Raw genomic sequence first — 13,274 nt, 5'->3', positions numbered from 1 at the left:
TGTGCTAAGATAGGAATTGAGCCCTGTGAGTATCTGCTAGATTAGAGTTTTGGGAACATGTCTGAATGAGGAAGTATCTTGGCATTTATGAGTAAAAAAAAAACAGAAGTCAAAGTGCCTGGAACAAAGTGAGCAAGGATGGGGACAGGGAAGAGAGGGTAGAGGGGTTGAGAAGGGCTAGATGATATAGTGCTAGGTAAACCATGTCGCAAAGGGGATAAGTTTGCTTCCACTGAAACAAACAAAAAATTAAACATAAACAAAAACAAAACCTTTTTTTCCCTAGAGCTTTAAGTAGGGAATGGTGAAACAAAAATTGTCTTACAAAAAGTTCACTATGGCTCCTGGGGAGTAGGAGAGCCAAAGTGAAAGCAGATTGATAATCATGAAGCTATTGGTAGAAGTCAAGGGTGAGACCATGGTGTCTTTGGTGGATGATGACAGTTAAGTTTGAGAAATGTAGGTAGTGATTAAGGTTCACTGAATGCAGGGGATGGAAACCTGCAGAACGCGAAACACCAGCAATTACATTTTTAATAGCAAGTGTTTTATTTCTAGCTTAGATTCGTAGAATTTTTTTCTAAATCAGACTATACTCACAGAAATCGGACTGAAAGAGAATCATGATCCTACTCTATTAAAATTTTGTCCCATGAATGAACTCTACAACTTGTAGTGTATAAAATACATTAAAAAATGTCATTGTACATCTTGTAATCTTTCGATATACAGACATACTCAAACATTCAGTTCTCAAGGCCTTTTTAATAGTATTCTTAAAAATAATTACAACCCCAGAGATTTTTCTTTTTTATGTGTTATATCTATTTATATTTGCCCTCTTAGAAATTAAAATGGGGAATTTAAAAATATTACTTTATATAAGATAAAAACAAACTCATGTTATCACAGAAACATTTAAAAGAACATTAAATATTTTAAAACCAAACTAATTAGGGAAGAGACACTGTTTTACATTTTTGCAAATATAGACTTGCCTACTACAAGATAACTGGATTTTCATATTTATTTCTACAGTCAGTCAGTTTTGATATGTTGTTTGGTTGAAGCACGTGAAGAACATCCAGCCTCACACAGAAATATGTGGATATACATGTTTGAAACCACATTAAATTTTGTCACCGGCAAAGCCGAGTAACCATTCCCAGGAAATAAAAACAGACTTTGGGTAACAAAATAAAGTGTACCTTTTTTTTTTCTTCTCTTTTGTGCTTAGTCCAGTTTCACTTGCTCATAGGGTGCCACGTACAGAGGTCTTGTCCTTGGCTTCACAACAAAGATCCTCGAACAAAAAGCTACGCCGGACACCTCAGCTCACAAAAGTGCTGTGGAGACGCCGCAATTCAAGATGGCGGGGCCGGGCGCCGAGAGGCTGCGCCCCGCCCTGCAATCCGGAGCTGTGTGCAGCCAGCTGCACCCAACGCGCAGAACTCCGCCCCCTTTCCGCTGAGGAGAACTCTATAAAGCTGCCCCGCCCCCACGGCCTGCCGGGGACAGCGTGGGCTGTAGAATGTTAGCTCGCATCTCTCCATTTCTTGATCAAAGAATAAAGCTTTCCTTTGCTTCTGAACGGAACTAGGAATTGGCTCAAACAGCGCTGGGCAGGAGGACTCTTGTTGGGGCCCGACAGGAAAGGGTAGGTAACGGTTTCTTTAAAATTAGATGCGTATGGAATGTGAAACCAAATCAATTAACTTTTTGTATTTCCTTATATTACAATCCATTGATCTACCTTGCCCTTTCACTGCATCCCTATCCATTTGTGATGTTACATTACAGTCATTAAGGAAATGCTTGTTCACTGAGTTATGCAGATATGCCAAATACTGACATATGTTTTTAAATAACATCAACTAATACCTGTGCTAATATTACCACCAGGTTTATCAACAAAAACTTTACTGTCAAGCTGTGAAGGTTTCGGTGCTAGATTAACTGTTCCAAAATTCTAATATTTGGTTGAAAACTCAGATGTTACCATTCACAAGAAAAGTATCATTTCTTTTCCTTGAAGAAATAAGTCCATTTCTTTACTTTTTAAGACAGTATCTGTAAAATATTCAAGTCGTAATAAGCACCGTTTATCAGCCAGAAGTTCTCTCTAGTGAAAATGGTGTCCATTAAAAACAACTGGACTTCCCAGCTGACGCCCCACCCCCCATGCCCCTTTGGCTCCGGGGCGGCCCTGGGAGCACCTCCTGTGGGAGCCGCAGGCGTGGGCGGAGGGCGGAGGGGCTTGGCGGAGCCTGGCCGGCTGGCGGTAAACAAGAGACCAGGCTGGAGCCACAGACGCAGCAGCAAAGCTGCTGGTCCTTCGTGGTGAAGGATTGGGGGACGCTTCTCTCTCCTCTGTGTTGTTGGTAGTTTGAGTGGGGCAGAGATGGCTGACAGTGTCAAAACCTTTCTGCAGGACCTTGCCAGGGGAATTAAAAACTCCATCTCTGGAAGTTGTACCATCTCAAAGCTAGATGCTCAAATTCAGCAAAAGAGAGAGGAACAGCGTCTAAGAGGGCTAGTAGTGTCCTGGCTCAGAGCATAGAGAGGAAGCAAGATTGAGCCACCTATTGTCAGTGAAATTTTCCAGTGCTGCGCATGAAATGGCAGAGTACTCTGGTTCCGTCTCCTCCTGCTTTTATCAAGTGTTTATTCCTTTGCTTCAGTCAGTAACGGCCCAAATTATCAGTGATCCATCTCTACATAGAGGTGTTTGGTTCTGGCTGGAATTTTCCTCCCATCAATTTTCAGTGCTCCCCCTGTTGGTGCTCAGCAAAGTTGTGAATGCGATTTGGTTTCAGGATATAGCTGATCTGGAATTCGAGGTATCAGGGATGAAACCTCACGCATTCCCTGGTGTCAGCGAAATAATTGCTGACATGCTCTTCAACCTTTTGCTGCAGGCTTTTTTTATCCAGGGGTTGCTTGTGAATCTCTTTCCCATGCATCGTGTTGGTCAACTGGTTAGTCTCCTGCATATGTCTCTTTTCTACTCACTATACTGGACTTCCCAGCGGATGCCACGCCTCCTACATTATCAGTGGCTGCCTTTTCTCTGTCCTCGTCCCCTAGTTTATTATAAGCACTAATGAAGCCAAGACCCCTGGCAAATCCTACCTTTTCCAGCTGCACTTCCTTTTCCTTGGTGGTTTTCTTAGGCAACAGAATCTTCCACAAAACGGTGTACCTTCAGTCTTCCCTGAGTAGCTCAACCTCTGCAGAGAAGTTCCCCCAAGGTATTAGTCTATTGCCAAACTGAAGGCTGCTGCAGGTCACCGGTGTCGGCCATCCAGAGGGCATGGATGGGGTTGGGTGGACCCTTTGGCAGCTGTTTTCCTTTTTCAACTCCCCCACTACGGAAGGCAGGACCCACCGTGCCAAGGGTCCTTTGCATATTCCCTTCTTTCTGAGGAATTGGGATTTTTGTCTGGTGCACCTAAGGCAGAATCTTTCTGACACCAGTAGGTTGATTTTTAACACTGGTGAATCTGAAAGGATCACAGGTTTTTCTGCAGCTCTTTTCTAGCATTTGCCAGCCCCCCTGCCTGAAATGATTTGAATACTTTTTCTCCCTGTGCCATTTACCCTCCCACTGCCTCCTCCTGCCTTCCACCATCCTTGGATGAATGGATTTTTGTAATTCTAGCTGTTGTATTTTGTGGACGTGTTATTTTTGTTGTTTTTCTGTGAAGCACGTATATTGGATGTTGGAGGTAAAGGAGAATCTGAATTCCTCTTGGTCATTCCGCTTATAGCTATCAACGTCTTGTTTCTTGCAATTTTGTTCTCTCTTGCTCTACTGCAAAAAACAAGCCTGAAGAGATAGGACAGGAGGAAAGACCTCACAGTCAGATCTGCTGGGTTTTGAAGAGTGATTTTCTTTTCTTCCCCTTGAAGGGGAAAAAGCTCTTTTTCACTGGTACATTTAAAGTTTCCCAGCTATAGGGAGGTACCAATTTTGGACAAGTGCCACTGCAACACAATGCTCAGAGAACCTGAACTTTTAAACTCTGGAGGTCAGAAATTTACTGTTGGCCACTGCCAGGTTTGTCTGGTATTTCAAAGGATTATTGGGTGCTGTAAATAGAAGCTGAAGGGGTAAACTTATTAAACCCATTAAACCTGTGGAGGGAAAAAAACAACTAATTTAGCTTGCAACTGAAACAATAATCACCTGCCCCCTTCACATAGGTGATTTTCCTAACAACAGCTATCATACTCATATAGGTAGCAGAAGTGCTTCAGGAGTAGGGACTTCCCTGATGGTCCAGTGGGTAAGACTCCGTTCTCCCAACATATGGGGCATGGGTTCGTTCCCTGGTTTGGGGAACTAGATCCCACGTGCATGCAGCAACTAAAAGATACCCTGTGCTGCAACTAAGACCTGGCACAGCCTAAATAAATAAATACTTTTTTAAAAAAGAAGTGCTTTATGAATAATTTCCACTTCCTCACACAGAATATTGAGAAATATGTACTCTGGGGTCAAAATTTAATCAAATCAATAATTTGTACTGCTTCATCAAGGACATTGTTTAGTGAAACCTGTATGTCTTTACTGTAAGCTCAGAATGGCAAAAATACATTGAATACAAGTATAGTTTAGTGCCACTGCTTTAATTCTTGTCAAAGTGCCATAACTTTTATCCAGAAATTGCTTTTGCAACATCAGTGCAAATTTCAGCTCACCAACAAACACTCTGGTATTGTTACAAAAAATATTTTTAATTTTGTTGACCTCCTAAAATGGTCTTAGGGACACCCAGAAGTTCATAGAAGGCACTTTAAAGACCACTGTGATAGCATAATTAAATTACATTGTGCATTTTTATGTCAATAATTTTGTGACTGTGTTTGGAATTTATTAATTTTTCTGTATTATACTGAGGAATTGAAGAGGCCCACATTGCTTTAAACCCATGAAAAGCCTTCATCAGATGGATAGAAAACAAAGCACATTCAGGTTACATACCACCAAGGTTTGATTGAATTAAATGTGGAAACATTTAAGTCTAGTCAACTTTTCAGCCTTTAGATATTTCTTTAAGACCACAAATCATTCAGTCAGCCCTCCAACCATGTCTTTAACACCCTGTCTAATAGGAGGGGAAATATCAAAATACATAGATGACAAGTAAGAATCTTTTTGAAAGCTGTGGAAGTGATTTCTCACTTCCCTGTGGTTTTCTGACTCCAAAATCACAACCTATTATACATTTCCATGATTGAGATGACAAATTTAGGGATGTATATGAGGAACTAAATTGTGTTCCCCTCCCAACACAAATTTATATTTTGGTGTCCTAATCTCTAGTACCTCAGAATGTGACTGTATTTATAGATAGGGTCTTAAAAAGGGAAATTAATATGAGGTCTTCAGGGTGGGTTTCTAATCCAATATGACTGGTATTCTTATAAGAAGAAATTAGAACACAGATACCCACAGAGGGAAGAATCATATGAGGACCCCAGAAGAAGATGGACATCTTCAGGCCAAGGAGAGAGGCCTAAGAAGAAACCAGCCTCAATGACACCTTGATCCTGGACTTCTAGCCTCCAGGACTATGAAAAAAAAAAAAATTCTGTTCGTTTAAGCCACTCAGTCTGAGGTACTTTGTTATAGCGGCCCTTGCAAACTAATAAAATGCATTTGAAAAGTAACTGCTCCTAAAGCCAACTTAGGAAAGATATTCAATTGATAAAATTATATACTCAAATATTTAATTTTCATTGGTTTCAGGTGTAAATATATCCACAGTGTATGAATACACTCTCAAAATTCTAACATAAATCCCTTCTAGGTATTACATTTTTTAAAGGAGAAATACAAACACAGGTACCAACTTTTGGTTGCATTATTTTAGAACATTCAAAGTGTAACCAATAGTTTTTAGGCTTTTTTCAATGCCCTATAACCTCATTTATGTGAAATGCTAATGGCTTCAAGCAATTCTCTTGCTTGCTAAAAATATCTGAAATAAAATCATTTCAATGAATAGTATCCCATCTAGAATCTAGTGACTGTAAACATTGAGAATGTGATAAAGATAAATAAGATTAGTCCTCTGCTATGAATTGTTTGAACTAGAAAGGCAACATATATGTATTTATCAATATAATGCAATGACAAAGTAGTCAATGTTAATTTATTTAGATTGTCACTCTATAGGGGTTCAGAGGATGGAGTAATCAAAACCAGGTTCCTTTCAGAAGGGCTTCTGGAGTAAGTAGCATTTAGAACTGGTCTTCAATGATGGCAATTCAATACCAGGCTTCTACACTACATTCATTTTTATTGTTCAATATGTGAGGACATTAAAGTCTTAAGAAAAATTAGAATGTTTTGGCTACTCCTAGAGATCATTCTAAATAAAGATCATGATCTATTTGTTTTCACTATAGGACAGGAAGAGTGACTGCTCAATATAAAGAGAATACCCAATTTGAAAATGGAATAGTGCAATGGAAATACCTTGGAAATCATTATTTTCAAATACTAACTGTTCTATCCTTATAAAACATTTTATTACATCATGTTTAAAAACTGTAATTAATCCCTAATATAAGTACAATTTTATTGCAAGGGTAATTCTTGAGGAATATTTCTAAACTTCCTATTGAATTATCCTAGAGCTATGATTGACCATCTGTTTTAAAGAGCTTGTATGCTTCTTTGCTCCAATTATTTTGCTTATTGGGGATGCCTCACCCTTTTAAGCCAGTTTTTGTAAAATAAATTTTTAGTAAAGACTTTCAACACTAAACATAAAACTTATAATTAAGAGTAATTATAATAAAATTTTAGAAACCTAATTCAAAGATAAATGATAACTCTTCTAAATATATATCTAAGTAAAACTATCACAGAGACGTAAAATGATCAAATATGTGTTTTTCAAAGATTACTCAGGTCATGGTATATATGGTGGGTTGCCGGAGATATAGGATAGATGCAGAGAAAACAAGGAGTGGCCTGTGACCATAGTTCGTGCAGTCCACGTGGAACCGAGTGATAACCGTGACTGGGATGGATGACATTGGTGTGGAAGACAAGAGAGATTTAGAAGACAAAATTGACAGTCTGATGATTGATCAGTAAGAGAGACAGTGACTCTCAATTTATGGCTAATATATTTGGATGGCTAGTGGTAACATTATCTATAAAATCAACATTAGCAGAAGATTAATTAGGAATGTGAAGGCAAGGATTATGAATTTGGTGTTGGACACATTGAGCTAGAGTTACTTTTTAGAAATCCAAGAAAAAGTGACAAGTTACCAGTTGAATATGGGTTTAGACTGGAGGTACACATTTAAATTATCTGTTTGAGGTGCATAGACACATATTCATGGAAGAGGTCATCCAGAGAGAGTATATACAGCAAGATGGTAAGAATATACTCATATTAATCCCAGAATTAACTTCACAGTTAACTGTTTATAACTTCCCTATTTTCTCCAGGTTAATTCTCTTTTCTTTGGCAGGGGCTGATCATGTTAATCAGAAGTGAACAGGTAGAAGTGGGATGTTCTCCTGGGCTCCCTCTACAGGCAGACCCTAAAATCAATTCTTCTCCTCCTAAGTCCATGAGACTGCCAGAAGTTGCAGTCTGCTTTTCAAAGACATTCTGCTTTGCTCCTTCCTCTACTGCAGGGTACAGTTTCAGCATTTGACAAATGTCTTGAGAGGAACAGTAGCACAAGTTCAGGTTTAGTTCTCTCCCCATCCTTTTCACTGGAAAGTGGCAAGTTTCTAATTTTTGTCTCTCCAGACCCATGAGACTGCCAAAGCTCTATTGATTTCATTTCTTTTTAGTTAGTAAGAGTCCCTGCCTCAGTTCGTGGTCCATATCCATAGTCTCTGTGTCGAGCAAAAAAGGCCCTGCTTGAAAAAGTGTGTATAAAATATTATTTCACTTCTCTCTGTGGTTTTCCTTTCTTTGAGATTCTTTTTATCACTTTGATCTGGTTACCATAACAGCTCTTATAGCCTATCAGTTTTTGAGCACTTCCTGACTTTTTGATAAAACAAGATGTTTCAGGTTCATTTTGTATTTTCCCTGTCCCGGTCCAAGAGTTAATATTTACAAGGACTTCTGTTTTCTTATAGGTACCGGTGTCTCGTTGCTTTTAGGCCATTTCAGTGGGTAGTTATATACACACACACATATAAATATGTATGTGTAAATATTTATAAATATATATTGACATATATATTCATAATTTCATGTTGATATCTACAATTCCAATCCATTGCCACAGAGCTCTCCCTTTCCTCCTACATTTCATGTTTGTTTTTCCCTCCTCTCAATAAAAAAACCTACTTCCTAACATTTTGTTTTATAGAGTTTAAGGTACAGCAAATAGTATTTCCTGGGAATGCATTGGTATTTTTACTCTAAAGGCTAGAGGCTTTATGAGCAATATAAGCCATTTAAAGTTCATTTCTCAATACTTCTGAAATGTATTCATTTAAAAACTCTAATGCCCACTGAGCTCAGCATCAAATCCAGATAAAGGCAATATGGAACAGAGTTTGCGTTTAGAGACTCTATAGGAAACTCTCTTTTAAAAGGATGTAAATATCTCTTCAGGGGAGTACCATAAATGTGAATTTGTGAAGATGATTTTAAAATATCTGGTAATCCTTCCTGGAAGTACACAATCTTTCTACTATAAAAAAATATAGTAATATTTACTCAAAAATTTATTCTTAGAGTCACAGGGCTGTACTGGAACCCTGAGATGCTGTCAAGTCCATTTTCTAACCTTCAGGCAAGACCACATTTAAACTTCTGTTGATGATGAAAATCTCTTTCCTTGTAAAAGACATCCTTCCTTGAGTAGCCCATTTTTATGTTTAACATTCTTAAGTGTGAAGAAACCCTTAATTATATTTAGTTTATACCCTCCATGCTGCAGTTTAATCCCCTTTCTTTTCTTCCATTTTAGATAATGAAATAAAAATAGTTTGTCACTATCTATTCAGTGATATTCCTATATAGACTAGAAATCTTATTATATGACTCAGCCTCATTTCTTTCTTTATATATATATATATACACGTATATATATATATGTATATATATATACGTGTGTATATATATATATATATTTGATTTTGATCTTACTCTGCTATAATCTCTTCAAATTATGCCCAGTCTCAAACAGAGCATTGTAGTCACAATGTGGCTGACTCTGACTATAGTGTAAGGAGAACTTACACCTCTTATCTGTTATGTTTTTTGTTTTTTTTTAGTAAAAAGTGAAAGATTTATGTAATCTGAAGAGAAACCAGAGTATATTGTGTTATATGTTTATAAAGTGACTCTACATTTCTGATTCACTACTTTACTTTTCTCCATTAGATACCAGAGATTTTTTTCCTGTTCCATGATATTTAGATATGCAAGCTAATTCTCATAGAAAGCCAATTATTTAATGCAAAAGCACTAGGAATTCTAGAATGGTGCTGATATTGTACCTCAGCCTGCCAGTTCCTGAACAAGTGAGTAATAATAACATTATGATGATAACCACTATTTACTGAGTACTTAACACGTGCTACTACAAATTTCAAGTTATATAACTGAAATAACATGGGAACTTTTATTAATGCAAGATGTTATAGAATAAGAGTGGAGACAGGATAGAATTGACTGATGACAGAGCAACTTTGTTGGAAGATTAAAGATGATTCAAGAGGGTCTATTTAATTTTGACTGACAGATGTAGGATTTCTTGAGTTTCTCAGTCAATGGAAAAATAGTTTTAGGAGAAAAGTGATTTCAAAATGAAGTTATAAATCTAAGGTGTGATATAATCCTGCCCCCAAATAGGATAGTTGCCACTGCAGGCCTGACCTAGTACCCAGGTGCACAATGCAGCAGATCATAGATATGAAAAATTTTCATCTGGTTGAGGATCTAGCATCAGTGTAGGTCAAGTAAGAGGTAGAACTGAGAGAGGTTACAGTGACAATAGTTGGTAAGCTTGATCCAAGTAGTACTGCAAGCATAGGGTAGAGGAGAATCAGAACAAATACGTTATCTACTACCAGTTACCTACCATCATAGTTTTGTAAGTAACTGATTAAACATAGAGGTCTGGGGATAGTGACTTCTCAGTGAGAATCTGTGGAGTTTGGTTCCATGGATATAGGAACAGGAAGATCTAATTACACTATATTTCCATTCTTCTTCTTTGCAAACAGGATCGCTCATGTAGAAATAATTATTATAAATAGATCATAGAATATCAGAACAGAAAAGATTCTTAAAATAATCTAGTGAAGAACTCAGAGAAAGGAATGAAAACAAACATTTTCAGGTTTAAGGGCGACTACTTAATTTTGACATCTATGGCAAAAGCAAACGCAACACGTAAACAAATGTGTGTGACTGTATTCCAATAAAAGTTAATTACAGAAGCAGGTGGCAAGCCGTATTTGGCCATAGGTAGTAGTTTTCTGATCCCTGATCTAGTCTAACCCTGTTATTTTTTGATTAGGAAAAGAAGCCCAAGAGTGATGACGTCAAATAAATGCCAAATAGCTGGAATCTGTACAGCTATAAATAAAATCCAAACCTTCAGAATCCTAGATAGATAATGGACCTCATCACTCTCATAAATAAATCCTATAACAGGTAACATCAATGTTTTGTGAGAATAATTATAAATATTTTTGGTTGAAATAGTAATCCTAATAAATAATTATTGAGTGTTTTCTATATAACAGGAATTTTAGTAAGTGCTTTGTTAAAATTACTTCAGTGAATCCCCACTAATCATCGTTATGAAGATGGCATATAATTACCCTTATTATGTAGATGAGAAACGAGAGAGTGAGACAGGAACAGGCTCAGTAAATTATCCAAGGTCATACCTCAAGTAAGTGGTGGAGATAGATTTGACCCCAGACAACTGTATTAAGAATTTGGAGATTAAATTTTAATATGTATAGTCTCTTCAGCATTGATACTCTAGATTAGAGGTAAAATTGAAAAAAATCAATTATAAAATGTTAAGAAGAAATATATAAGGCCTGCATAAACAGTGTTGGTAAGTAAAATGGGTTATGAATATATATGGATTAGATATTTTCATAACAAAATTTATAAGAAAATATATAATTAATTTTAAAGTAATGAAGATGAATTTTTCTACAAAAATATAAATTACTTAGACTACCGTGAGGATTCTCACACACACACGTATATAATATATACATAAACATATACTTCAAATATTTTATATGTTATCTAAAGAAGGGGGATAGATCTGAAACAAGTTTGAAATTTTAAAAACAGTTAAATCTACTAAAAAATAAATAATATGCAAACACCAATTCAGATATCTTTTAAAAAGTTTTTATAGCACATTCAAAGAAGATGATATAATCTATAACTTTTACAAACTCTTCTCAAGAACAGAAAAAGATGGGAATATTTCACTCTCAATCATTTTATTAGGCTGGCATATTTTTGATACTAAAATCAAGATACAGACAGTAAAAGAAAGAATATTTTAAATAAATCTCACTTATAAACATAGATGTAATAATCCTAAATAAGATATTATCAAACTAAATCCATTCATTAAAAAAATACCTCGTGAATATGTAAGTATTATCTCAGGAATGAAAAACTGATTCAATCTCAAGAAGTCAATTAAAGTAATTATTGTATTAACAGATTATAATGTACTTATTATTGATTAAAAATCAGACATGAATCCTCAAGAATGATACAGAAAAGATTCTTAATACAATTCAACACCTACTTATAGCAATAACTTAGCAATTTTATCTTTTGATATTTTATTATACTAATTTAGCTTAATTCTGTTAGCAAAATATATAGTTTATCTTTAAAGGAAATAAAGTTGATAAAATGAAAGCACATTTTTTTTTCTAAAATGAGAACCACAGATCATTGTACTTTTACTACACTGGGGTCACAGATTTATTCTTACCTAGTTCAATAATTTTATTTGAAATCAGAGTCATGGTTTTAATAATGATAGTAATAATGATAGTAATACTGGTTTTAATACATTTACCATAGTTCATGAATTTTTTTTATAGTGCAATCAATGGTTAACAAAAAAGTTGTACTTTCAATTTGTGTCCTTGTTTTGGTCCTCTTCAAGCTTTTGTCTCTCTGCATATCTCCCTGTTGGTGCATTACTTCAATTGAAAAAGGAGTATATTAACAAACAAGCACCTCCTGCTCACCCCAGAGTCCTGAAAAGAAAAAAAAAAAAAATAGCAACAAATAATCATTGAGAGGCTACAGTGTGCCAAGTATTGTGCTAATGACACAAAAGTTTTAACTTCCAGTCTCCCTTGCACATTTTAAATTATTTTTATAGATGATGAAGTACACTGATAGTAAAAGGAAACCAGGATCCAAACCCAGAACTGTCAGCAGCCAGCAGTTAAGGAGTTGGTGAAATAGTGTGAACAATAAATGTAGTAAACGTTGTATCAGACCTGGTGGGAAAGTGCTACCAAGGATAGGCGTTGGTATTTGTACAAACATCTTTATTTGACATAAATACACCACATGTCTCATTGATGATGTGTAACTTAAATATTTCCCTTCATCTAGTGATATTCAATATCTTTTTCTCTGACTCAATGTTCTTAAAAGAAAGAACAGGTTACAAGGTTTGGGGCATCTAATAATTTAAAAACTCCTTAAGAAGGAGCACCTACACTGGTACAAAATATATTTAGCTTTAATACCTGTTCACAGGAAAGATAAATAATTAACTGATAATAAAAATGTCTTTTTTAACTTATGGAAATATGCTGAATATTCAATCATTTTCACTTGCACATCTCAAGGAGATGTGAGGAAAGTTTTATTAGTACCAAACAATATTTCTGCTGGCTACTCCTTCATAACCAAGAAATCATTGCTTCTACTGTCCAGAGTGCGATTGAATCTTTTGAGCAGTTTTCCTATGTACAGTGATATTCAGCACAGTATCTATTTTCAGTTTTTGTAGAAATGGCATAGTTGTCTAATAGATTACATTGAGAGCATTTCAACATTCCACTCCTTTTACTGACAATCTGTTATTACCAATGATCATTTCTTTTGGAAAGAAACAAAATTCATTGTCAGAACAATAAAGAAAACTCAAAGCATGGATAAAAATGAAAGTGACTAAATTTTAAAACAAACATGTGCTAATTAAGTACTTAAAGAGAGTAACAGCTCATTAAAGGATGCCTGTAAAATTGGTCCAGA

At 35.9% G+C, this 13,274-nt stretch overlaps 1 pseudogene; it reads left to right on the top strand.

Moving 5' to 3' along the window:
- The first annotated feature begins 2,365 nt into the window (after positions 1 to 2,365).
- LOC137765864 (etoposide-induced protein 2.4 homolog pseudogene) lies at positions 2,366 to 3,471 on the top strand (annotated as a pseudogene).
- The last annotated feature ends 9,803 nt before the right edge of the window (positions 3,472 to 13,274 follow it).

Source organism: Eschrichtius robustus, chromosome 6 (assembly GCF_028021215.1).
Source record: "Eschrichtius robustus isolate mEscRob2 chromosome 6, mEscRob2.pri, whole genome shotgun sequence".
NCBI classification, from domain to species: Eukaryota; Metazoa; Chordata; class Mammalia; order Artiodactyla; family Eschrichtiidae; genus Eschrichtius; species Eschrichtius robustus.
This window is presented reverse-complemented; position numbering and strand designations above follow the sequence as displayed.